The sequence below is a fragment of the Thalia democratica genome, chromosome 1 (genome assembly GCF_965202585.1).
Source record: "Thalia democratica chromosome 1, ktThaDemo2.hap1.1, whole genome shotgun sequence".
Classification (NCBI taxonomy): domain Eukaryota; kingdom Metazoa; phylum Chordata; class Thaliacea; order Salpida; family Salpidae; genus Thalia; species Thalia democratica.
In genome coordinates, this window is record NC_139165.1 from 12376818 (window position 1) to 12386939 (window position 10122).

A 10122-nucleotide genomic window follows, 5' to 3' on the forward strand; every position below is an offset into this window, starting at 1 on the left:
ACAGTCTTTTAATGGTTGCTTGTTTAGATTATAATTATCTTTGCTTTGTTGATCATGTAAATAAACAATTTGTTGCATCTTTTGGTTTTTTCTTTTTTGTATATTAATGCATAAAACTAATTTCATCTGTTTTTATCAGAATTTTTTTCCGCTATATAAATAGTAAAATTTATTACAATTAAATTTAATCAAATTATTGTTGATTTTAAAATTATGACTTTTTTAAGTTATAATTAAGTTTTTATTATAAAAATTTTAATTTTAATTAATTATTGATAATAAAATTATTCAATATTTTTAAAAACTTATATTAATTTTTCAAGATTGATGTCTACAATAAAAAAAGGTTTTAGATAAAATTTTAGGCCTTTGTTAATGCTTTAAACTTTATTTAAAAGTAAACGTTGTACAAAATGTACTTAATTAACATCATTGTTAAAAAGAAATTAAAATCTGATAATGACAAAACTGGATATTAGCATAAACAATTTGCTTTTGATAAGTTAGAAATAACAACTAATCAAAGTTTACGAATTCTTTTGCCTAAATTTTGGTTTATCAACTCTTTAATCTACTAACCTAAATGAAAAAATATATAGTAAGGCCTACAAATAAACAATATTATTAGAAATTTATAACTAACTTTTTTTTTTAATTCAAGAGGGGATATTGGAGTTTTTGAGTACCATATAAGAGAGATACACATTGTAGATTTATAGTTTATTATCACTTAAAATAAAAGAATGTTAATTTTAATAATTTATCTACAATAAACAATTATTGAAAATAGTTGTGTAGGCAATTAGCTTCTTCATTTTTAGCGCATTTAAGCGCTTAATAAAAATTAATGTATCTTAAAATAATGTAAATGATGTAAGTTTCTAGTTATAAAAATACTTAAACTACTTGTCTATTAATGTCTTAGTGTTTAAATATGTAACTACAGTAACCTCTCGGATCTTTACGCACTCGTGACGTTACGCACTCTCGTTTAGTTACGCATTTCAGAATTCTATAAAATTCAGAAAAAAAAAAAAAATTTTTAATATTGCACAAATTAGGTTTAATGTATATTTTTAATTTTAAATATGTTTTTGAATGCTAACACACCTCTCTATATCTTTAGACTTTGTAAATTTATGTTCCTTGACTAATTGATAAACATTTAGTTATACCTCAGTATATCAGAAATGTTGTTAACAATAAGAGATTAAATCAAAATTCTGAAATAAACATGACTGTGTTTTATAATGAAAGTATAATTAAATAATGAGAGTTTAAAACACATAATGAGGTTATACAACAGTCTTGCCCTATATATTAATAAACACCATTTTATAATTGCAAAGAAATTCTTAATTATAAATTGAATTTGCTAAGTAGAATAGAATATAAATATATAAATAAAGATAAAGGTAATTTCTACTTACTATTAAAATAGTAAAACTATTTCTACTCGTATTATTATTAGTTTATTACTATTAGTTTATAGAAATTCAAATCCTTTTTTTTAATATATGTATAGTTTTATCTGTTGTTTTCATATTTATAAATGAAGTAAACAAATAGTTAAAAGTGGGAAAGTGCCCAGTCTGCTTTTAACTTGAAGCAATATTAAAAAAAAGCAAGCCATTATAGTGAGTATATTTGGTACCTCTCGTTTCTTTACGATCTCTCATATCTTTACGCACTTTTTCTGTGGACACAATGTGCGTAAATAAGCGAGAGGTTACTGTATTTCTAAATATTATAACTATAGGTTTAATTATAGTGCTAGGTTACATTCAATTATTTAGAGGTATTTTTTTCATAACTAAGTCAAATACAAATCTCTTATGTTTTATGAGTTTCTTAGAATCTAGATCAATATCTGTGTCTTCTTTTAAGGAAAAACATTCTTTATTTTCCTTCTTCAGTTCAAGAAATTCTTATTTTTGTTTCAGAGTCACTACAGAAGGGTACTGAACAGAGGTTCCATTATTGTAATATTGTAAGGGCTTCAATAAAACTTATTATAATGTTTTTCTTTATACTCATACCAATGCTTTATAGTATTCAGTTACTAGATCAACTTAATATTTTTATTACTAAAAGTTATTTTACTTAAAAAAATCATTTTTTTTCCTCTTTCCTTTATCAGTAGATAAAAGTAGGTTAAACCAAAAAATTTAACAAATAACAAATTCATAGATTTTTTTAAAAACTTTCATGGTTTTAAAAGTATAATAATTTTACCTCAACAAGTATATGCTTAATACTTTTAATCTACTGAATCCAAAAATTTTGGATTTAGACGATCTAAGTTCAAATCTTATTTTCGTATATTATTTTCCAAGTTCGAATCAGAATATTTTGATAGTTGGAATCCTAAAAATTTAAGCTGCTTGTAATGTAAAAACCATCAAAGTTTAAATATAATAAATACTTATTTTATCATTATTAATTTCGTAAATTATGTGTGAACAATATTTTAAACGTATTAATAAATATATACATTTTCAATCGAGAACAATATATTTTAAATGCAAACAAAAAAACAAATGTCTTGCTGAAAAAAAATCAAGCTTCATAAACAAGAACTTAGTTCTAGTATTAAGATATCTATGCAAGCAACATTAACTATTAGTTTGTATATTTTTTATGCAAAATAAATAAATCATCAACTTTAACAAATGCTTAAAGCAGAAAAAAAGAATCACAAACAAAGTTAAAATAATTTACGTTTAACTTAACAGTTAGCTTTTATTATGACCATAAACAAGTTAGAACATAAACTTTTGAAAGTGTTCGAATTTATAAAATAAAGTGCAGTTGAAAATAACATAGAGCTGTAATAAATTAAAATATAATACCAACTATAGTGAAGGGGTAGCTGTCAAATTTTCTCGAGCATAAAAACTTGAACAAGGAGACAAAATGGCATAAGAGCACGAAATTGCACAAAGATACTTTTGCACGAGGCGATAAAATTGCACGAAGACACTTTTGCACGGATTAAATTTTTTTTCTTGTTAATTTATTTATGTTTATTTTTATTTTAGTTTTTTTTACTATCACTGTTACCTCTAAACCTTACGTTCGGTTGGTGGTTTTTATTTATTTTTGATTAGTTATTTATTCATATCTTTTTCTTACTATAAATTATTTTAGTTAGTTCTTTTTTTTTCACCCTTACCCTAAGCCGTTCCCTCGGTCAGTAACTTTTACTTTTTTTTTGTTTTGTTATTAATTTATCTTTTAGTTTCATCTCGTTAGTTTTACCAAAGAATGTAGTAAACAATTTTCCTTGTTTTTAAGTTTTGAAAAATGACATTTTCTAAAAGTCCATATTTTAAAATTAGTCATGAAATAAACAATTTGTATTTTAACTGTTTTACAATAAAAAATAAAAAACACCGTTGGTGTAACTGTGATTTACTTATTTTGTTGATTATATATTAGTTAGTTTGTTACAAGTTTAAGTTACTACTAAAATAATCAATTTTTGTATTACAGTTAAATTTCTTAATTTTTCAAAATAACTTATTTTGTTGTTTATGTATTAAATATTCTGTTACAAGTTTAAGTCACTACTAAAATTATCAATATTCTTTTATCACTTAAATTTAATTTTTTTATCATTTTATGCAAACTCAATATAAAACTGTTTTTGTATCTGAACTAAATTGTTATTAATTTACTCTAAACTTTGCGTATCAATAAATAACATTTAACTAACTATAACGTTTACTTTCTATAACAAAACTATACCTAAATTTAATGTACTTTATAAACAATATAACTTTATAAACTCTAATTTTATCTGATATTAAATGTTTTTGAAAAAAGTAACTTCATTTATTTCAAAGTCTTTCATAAGTATAGAAAATTTTTTTAAATTGTTTTAATTTTATCAGCTAAGGCTAAAATGAATTGTAATCATTCGTCTATCTTGTACCAAAATAGACATTGCTTTCAAGAAGTTGATGATGTTGTGTTAAAGTTTGATTTTGATAGACATAACGTTCAATATTATGGTTGGAGATTCTTAAAGGTTGAAAAAGATGTGCTATCAAAACCAGAAAACGTTCAATCTGATTCTAACGACAAACTCTTCATCGGAGCAAGTTTCTGTGATTATTTATCTTCAAAAGGGGCTGTTTTTGATAATTATCCAAATAACTATTTACACAGTGATCAGCGAAGTGTTATTTCTCTATTTATGAAAAAACTGTACACGTTTAGTTATTATGGTATGCGTTGTTATAAATACGATTTCAAACTGAACAAATGGTATGATATAGCAAGAATGAACAAAGCCAGACAGTATTGAGCTTGCACAATTTTCGAAGGTAAAATTATAGTTAGTGGAGGTAAAGACAAATATAAATGGGATTTAAAATCAGTAGAAGCATACGATCATCATGAAAACAAATGGAATTTTTTACCTGATATGATTAGAAGTAAATGTTGCCATTCTTCAGTAAGTATTGGCAACAAACTGTTTGTAACTGCTGGGCTAAATGACAGCACCTGGGGAGATATTACTGATAGCTGGGAAGTTTTCGACAATATTACAAGGAAGTTCACTTTAATTCGCTGTGAATTTGAGATTGACAAACCTGTTGTGTATAAGTATTGTGCATGTTGTTTCGGAAACAAAGTTGTATTATTAAATGTTTGTTCGGACACGACTTATCATCTCATTTTTTATGATACAAAAAATGAAACTTTTAGTTCGAAGTATTTTCAATAATATTGTTAAGTTATCGAAGTTTTATGTTATGTGACTCTTTGCTGTGTTATGTATTTGTTTATAAATATGTTTTGCTTAGTTAGTTTTTCTTATGCTCTGACTTTGTTTAATGAATAAATATTCTTTTTTGGAAAATTTCTCATATTTTTCTTATTTTAAGTTTATTTGAGTAAATTAATGGTTTAGAATTTAAAATCAGTTTTGTTACTTTAGTTTTTATTAAGTAAGTTTTTTATAAAAACAAGTTTTTCAATTTTAGACATCTATAATTATAATTAATAATTTCTACTTGTTGATGAACGTTTTGACAAAAAAAAAAAAAAACCTCTATCCTTGACCAAAATGTAAGTCATTTTGCTGTTACATATAGAGTTAGAATGATATTGAAATGTTATAGACCTCAAAATATAACTGAATCTTGTGCGCAATTGTAAGTTTAGATACTGATTATTTTTGAAACATTTGTAGCAAGAATATATGTTCTAAAAGAAGCAGATTTTTTAAAAGGTAATATTACTTCGGTTAATAAAAAGTTAATTGTGATTACTTTTTACTTTTGTATGTAAACCCAATAAAGATTTTAATGAAAAGAATCTCTTAATTATTTTTAAAACTTACTTATCGTTATAAAAACACACCTTAAGCACTTTAAATTTATAAATACTATAGTTTAGTTAATTTATAAATGGTTATTGTTATTGGTTTAATTAGAAATTTTAATAAAAAAAAGGTATTTTTTAATGAAAAAATGTAAACCGATTTTGTTAAAAATAGATTTATAAAAGAAATAATAAAAAATCATAGTATAGTAGTATTACGTAATGTAGTTTATAAAAGACTATCAAAAAAAAAGACATAAAAATTTTTATTACCTATGGTTTTTATATATGGAGCTATTTTAATGTAAAACAAATAAACAAAACTTTTTTAGGAGATGTAATATAACAATTTTTTTTATCAAATTTTTTTTATAGTGGTTTTTAAAGTAAGAAATAGTTTTTAATTATTAACGTTAAGTTGAAAAATTTTTAAGTATGGACTCGTATATTATTTGTTTGGTATTTTTTTTGTTAGTAGAGGTATTAAAAGAATTAGTAGGACGATTGAACCAGTTAATTCAGTAGAAGCATACAACCATCCTGAAAACAACAGAACTATTTATCTGATATAAATGAATAAATATGTTATCATTCTACGGTTTGCGTGGGTAACAAAATGTTTTTAAGTGCTGGACACCGTTATAACACCTGGGAAGCTGTTGAATTGTAAAAAATAGCTGAAAGGTTTTTGACCTTATAACAAGAAAGTTTATTTTGATTAGATGTGAAATTGATCTTAAAAAGTTTAAATTTAGTAAATATAGTTCATGTTTTTTTAAAAACAAAGTTGTATTAATAAACGTTTGTTAGTTCAACACTTATCAGCTTATTTTGTATTTGAAACAAATAACGCAAATTTTAGTTTGAAAACTTATTAATGAGCTTACTTAACTGTTGAGTAACTTTTTTTTGTGTTATATACACTTTGTATAATTTGTATACTTTTATAAACCTGATTTGCTTAATATAGTTTTTATCGTGCCATAACTTAGTTTTAGTAATAAATCTTCATTTAGAAAACTATTAATTACTTAAGAAAATTTTATATAAAGAAATAACTTTAATTTAATAAAGCTACAATAATAAATAACAGCCACAATATTTTGCCTACAAAATAGTTTAACTTAGTAATCTGTACGTTAAAAATTAGATGTTACTTTTAATCTTTTGTTAAAGAATGTTTTGAAAAATACATCAACAAAAATTATTTATTTTTTCAATATAAATGCACTTAACTGAACTAAACAATTTGTACAAATTTTAATCTTTAGCTGTATAGAAACCTTATATAGAAACTTTATCTTATTGTGAAAGTTTCAGTTGCATTAAACAATTACAACGCTTTATATTAAGTAAATTTACAAGTTGTTTAGAATGAAATTAAAATTAAAAATGTTTATTTTTAAAATTTAGATATTATCTTCTGCAAAAAAGCACTTGTTATAAATTACTAATTTAACATTACTTACTCTTAAGTGGAATTTTTATTTGTCTTAAACAATAATTTAGTTATTTTTGATTTAAAATTAGAACTCTTTTATTGTACTATTTTTAAACATTTCTAAAAACAAACGTTATAAAGAAACAATATAAACAGCTTAATGTTTTTTATAATGATAAAAATCACCTTTTATTTATTTCAGTTATTTAAAATATATATTTTAAACTGAATCACCTAAGAAAATATTTTTGAAGAAATATTCATTTTAATTAAAACATTTAAACATCTTGTTTTAGTGCAAAGCTGTTTAAATTAATACACGTTTTAAATTCTTCATTTTTATCTTAAACTTCTCTCATTTAAGTTACAATGCGAATTATAAACAACGCAAAAAATAGGCTTAAGAAAATTTCAAATATTATTATCAAACCTTGTCATAAGTTTGTAAACTGTCTGCCTAGAACTACATAAAATATTTTACATTATCTTACTCAATTTATATAATGCATTTTTTTATAGATCTTAAAAGTAATTTTAACTAAACTAATTTAGTACAACGTTAAACTTTTTGTTTATAGTTAAATTTTTTTGTTTTAATTAAATTAAAGGAAGTAATTTTAATTTAATGAGCAAAAAATATTTATTTACTCAATACCTTTAAGCACCTTATAAATGCAGATTTGTTTAAAGTTGTTTAATAAGTGTTAGTTAAATTTTCATCATACTAAAAAAAATTTTACTTTTTTACGCAGGTTTTTAATCAATTATTTTATTTATCAATATTTTAGTTTATGATTTAAACTTTTAAGTGTATGTAGTACATGTTAGATGGTTTCAAGTAGATTCTAATTAAATTCTTACACTGGGTTGTTAAAGTGCGAATATACTAAAACTATGCAGATAAAATATACAAACAACAAGTTTTAACATTAAAGGTTTGTTATTGCATTATTTGAAAAACTATTTAAAAAGTACAAATAAAATGTTGTTGACATAAACAAATTGAATATTTACCAAAGGTATTAATTTTATTTAAAAAAATATACATCATGTAGTGACTATCAAAAATAACTTTTAAATATATGTGATCATTAAAAATTTTATTTATTTTAGTTATAAATTTTTTAAATCATTAACTTATCTTTATATATTGATGGAAGTTTGTTATAATATTTGAAAAACTTTTACTGAACTGACAAATTATAAACTTACTGATTTGAACGAAAACTTAAAAATTACAAACTCCAGTCAATAAAATTATACAAACTCTTAAAAATAACTGTTTATTATAAAAATCTAGTTGAAATGTATTCTGTTAGCTATTAAAGTTAGTGAAAGTAAATTGATTATGATAAACAAAATAGTATTTTTATAGTTTAACCATAATTGTAACATTTTTTAAAGTATTGAAAGGTATTAAATTACTAGTTTTTTTTTAATGATTTTCATACATAATAAACTTTATAAAATTTAAAAACACAACTTTTAGTTTTACTTATTTATTACCTAAAATATTTACTTAAATGTTATAAATAGTTTTATTTAGTTCAAGAAATCAATCATTGTTAATGTTTTTTTTTTAACAGAAAAAATACTATTAAGTTTCCATAAAGTTATTAAGTTACAATATTTTTGCTTAAATAATAATTTAACTTAATAATCTGTTCGTTAAAAACTAGATGTTACTTTTAATCTTTTGTTGAAGAATTTTCTGAAAAATAAATCAACAAAAATTATTGATTTTTTTTTATAATTGCACAAGTTTTAATCTTTAGCTGCTTTTAAAAACCTTATATAGAAACTTTAATTCATTGTGAAAGTTTCAGTTGCATTAGACAATTACAACGCTCTATATTAAGTTTTAGTTTGACTAAATTGGGAATTTATTCTACAAATTGAAACAAAATTTAGTTTTAGTTGCAATTATTAACTAAATTTATCAAATAAAATTCGAGAAAAAGCAAATTTTTAAACTTAAAATTACAACAAGAGGCAATTTCATAGAACTTAAACTTCAAAGAAAAATCACAATTTAAAATCTAAGCCGAAGGTTTAGTTCTACTTACAATACAGTAAAACTTAATAAAAGACGAAATATCTTAATAATAGATTTTTTTTCTTTAAATAATAACTTATTTTGTACGCTTTTTGCATGTTATTTCTTTATTTTTGTTTATTTTTAACTATCTATCTTACCCTAACTCTTACCTTTGATCGGTAAGAGGTCCTCGATTTTGAGCGGATTTTGATCGGGTGTATTTGAACATGTCCGATAAATATACAGTTGAAGTGTATACAATTTCTCAATATTCAGTTTGAAATTTAGTAGTTCTTTTTTTTATAAAAAAAACAGTTTTTATACTTAACTAATTTTTTTAAGAGTTGATTTTATAACTTTTGCATTATTAAATAAATTTCAAGCACAGATTGTTTTTAAAAATTTATAAATATAACTTTATTAAATTAACTAGCGTTAAATTGGCTGGAATGGATTTTTTTGTATTAAATGCGTTTAAAACCTTATTCTTTTTTTATAATTTGTTTTTTAATCGCAAATGCTTAAATAAATTTTTCAGAAAATTTCCGAAATTGCACGGTTTTGTTTTTTTTTTACATGGTTTTGTAGCAAAAGTAAATTGTTTTTTTAATAAATTTTATTTTTAACAGACTTATGTAATTAAGTTTTTTAACATTATTATATTTTTTCCAAACTTATTATTATTTTTCAAATATATGACTCATACAAGTTTTACCTAAAAGTTTTGTTTACGTAGTTTGAGGCATTTTTTAATCAATTACTAAGAATAAAGGTAAAACTAAAATGGGTCTCATCTTTAAAAAATAATAGTAAATTGAGAAATAATAGATAAGCGTTAAAAATATTAATTACAAAAGTCTGTTAAAAACAAAATCTATTAAAAAACAATTTACTTTTGCTATAGAACCATGTGAAAAAAGAACCGAGCCAGTCCAAATTCGAAAATTTTCTTAAAAATTTATTTAAGCAAACGTTATAAAAAAAGATTTAAATAAAAGAAATTATAACGTCTTAAAACTCAATTAAATAAGTATGTTAATACTAAAAAAATTAGAAGTAAAAAAATATTTTTGGAGAAAAACGTTGCACAGTTAAAAAATGCAAACAACATAAATTTTTATTAAGGGGCCCCACTATTAAAGTAAAACCCCAATTCGATAAAAATTATTGTGGAAAGCTTAGCAAAAGAACGTTCTTTAGATTAAAAAAATAAGTTTCAAGTTAGCAATAAAGATATTGTAAATCCTTGGTTTTAAAGTTTGGTTAAAAAATAAAATTTAAAAAAAGCCCTCCAAGCCATGTCAACGCT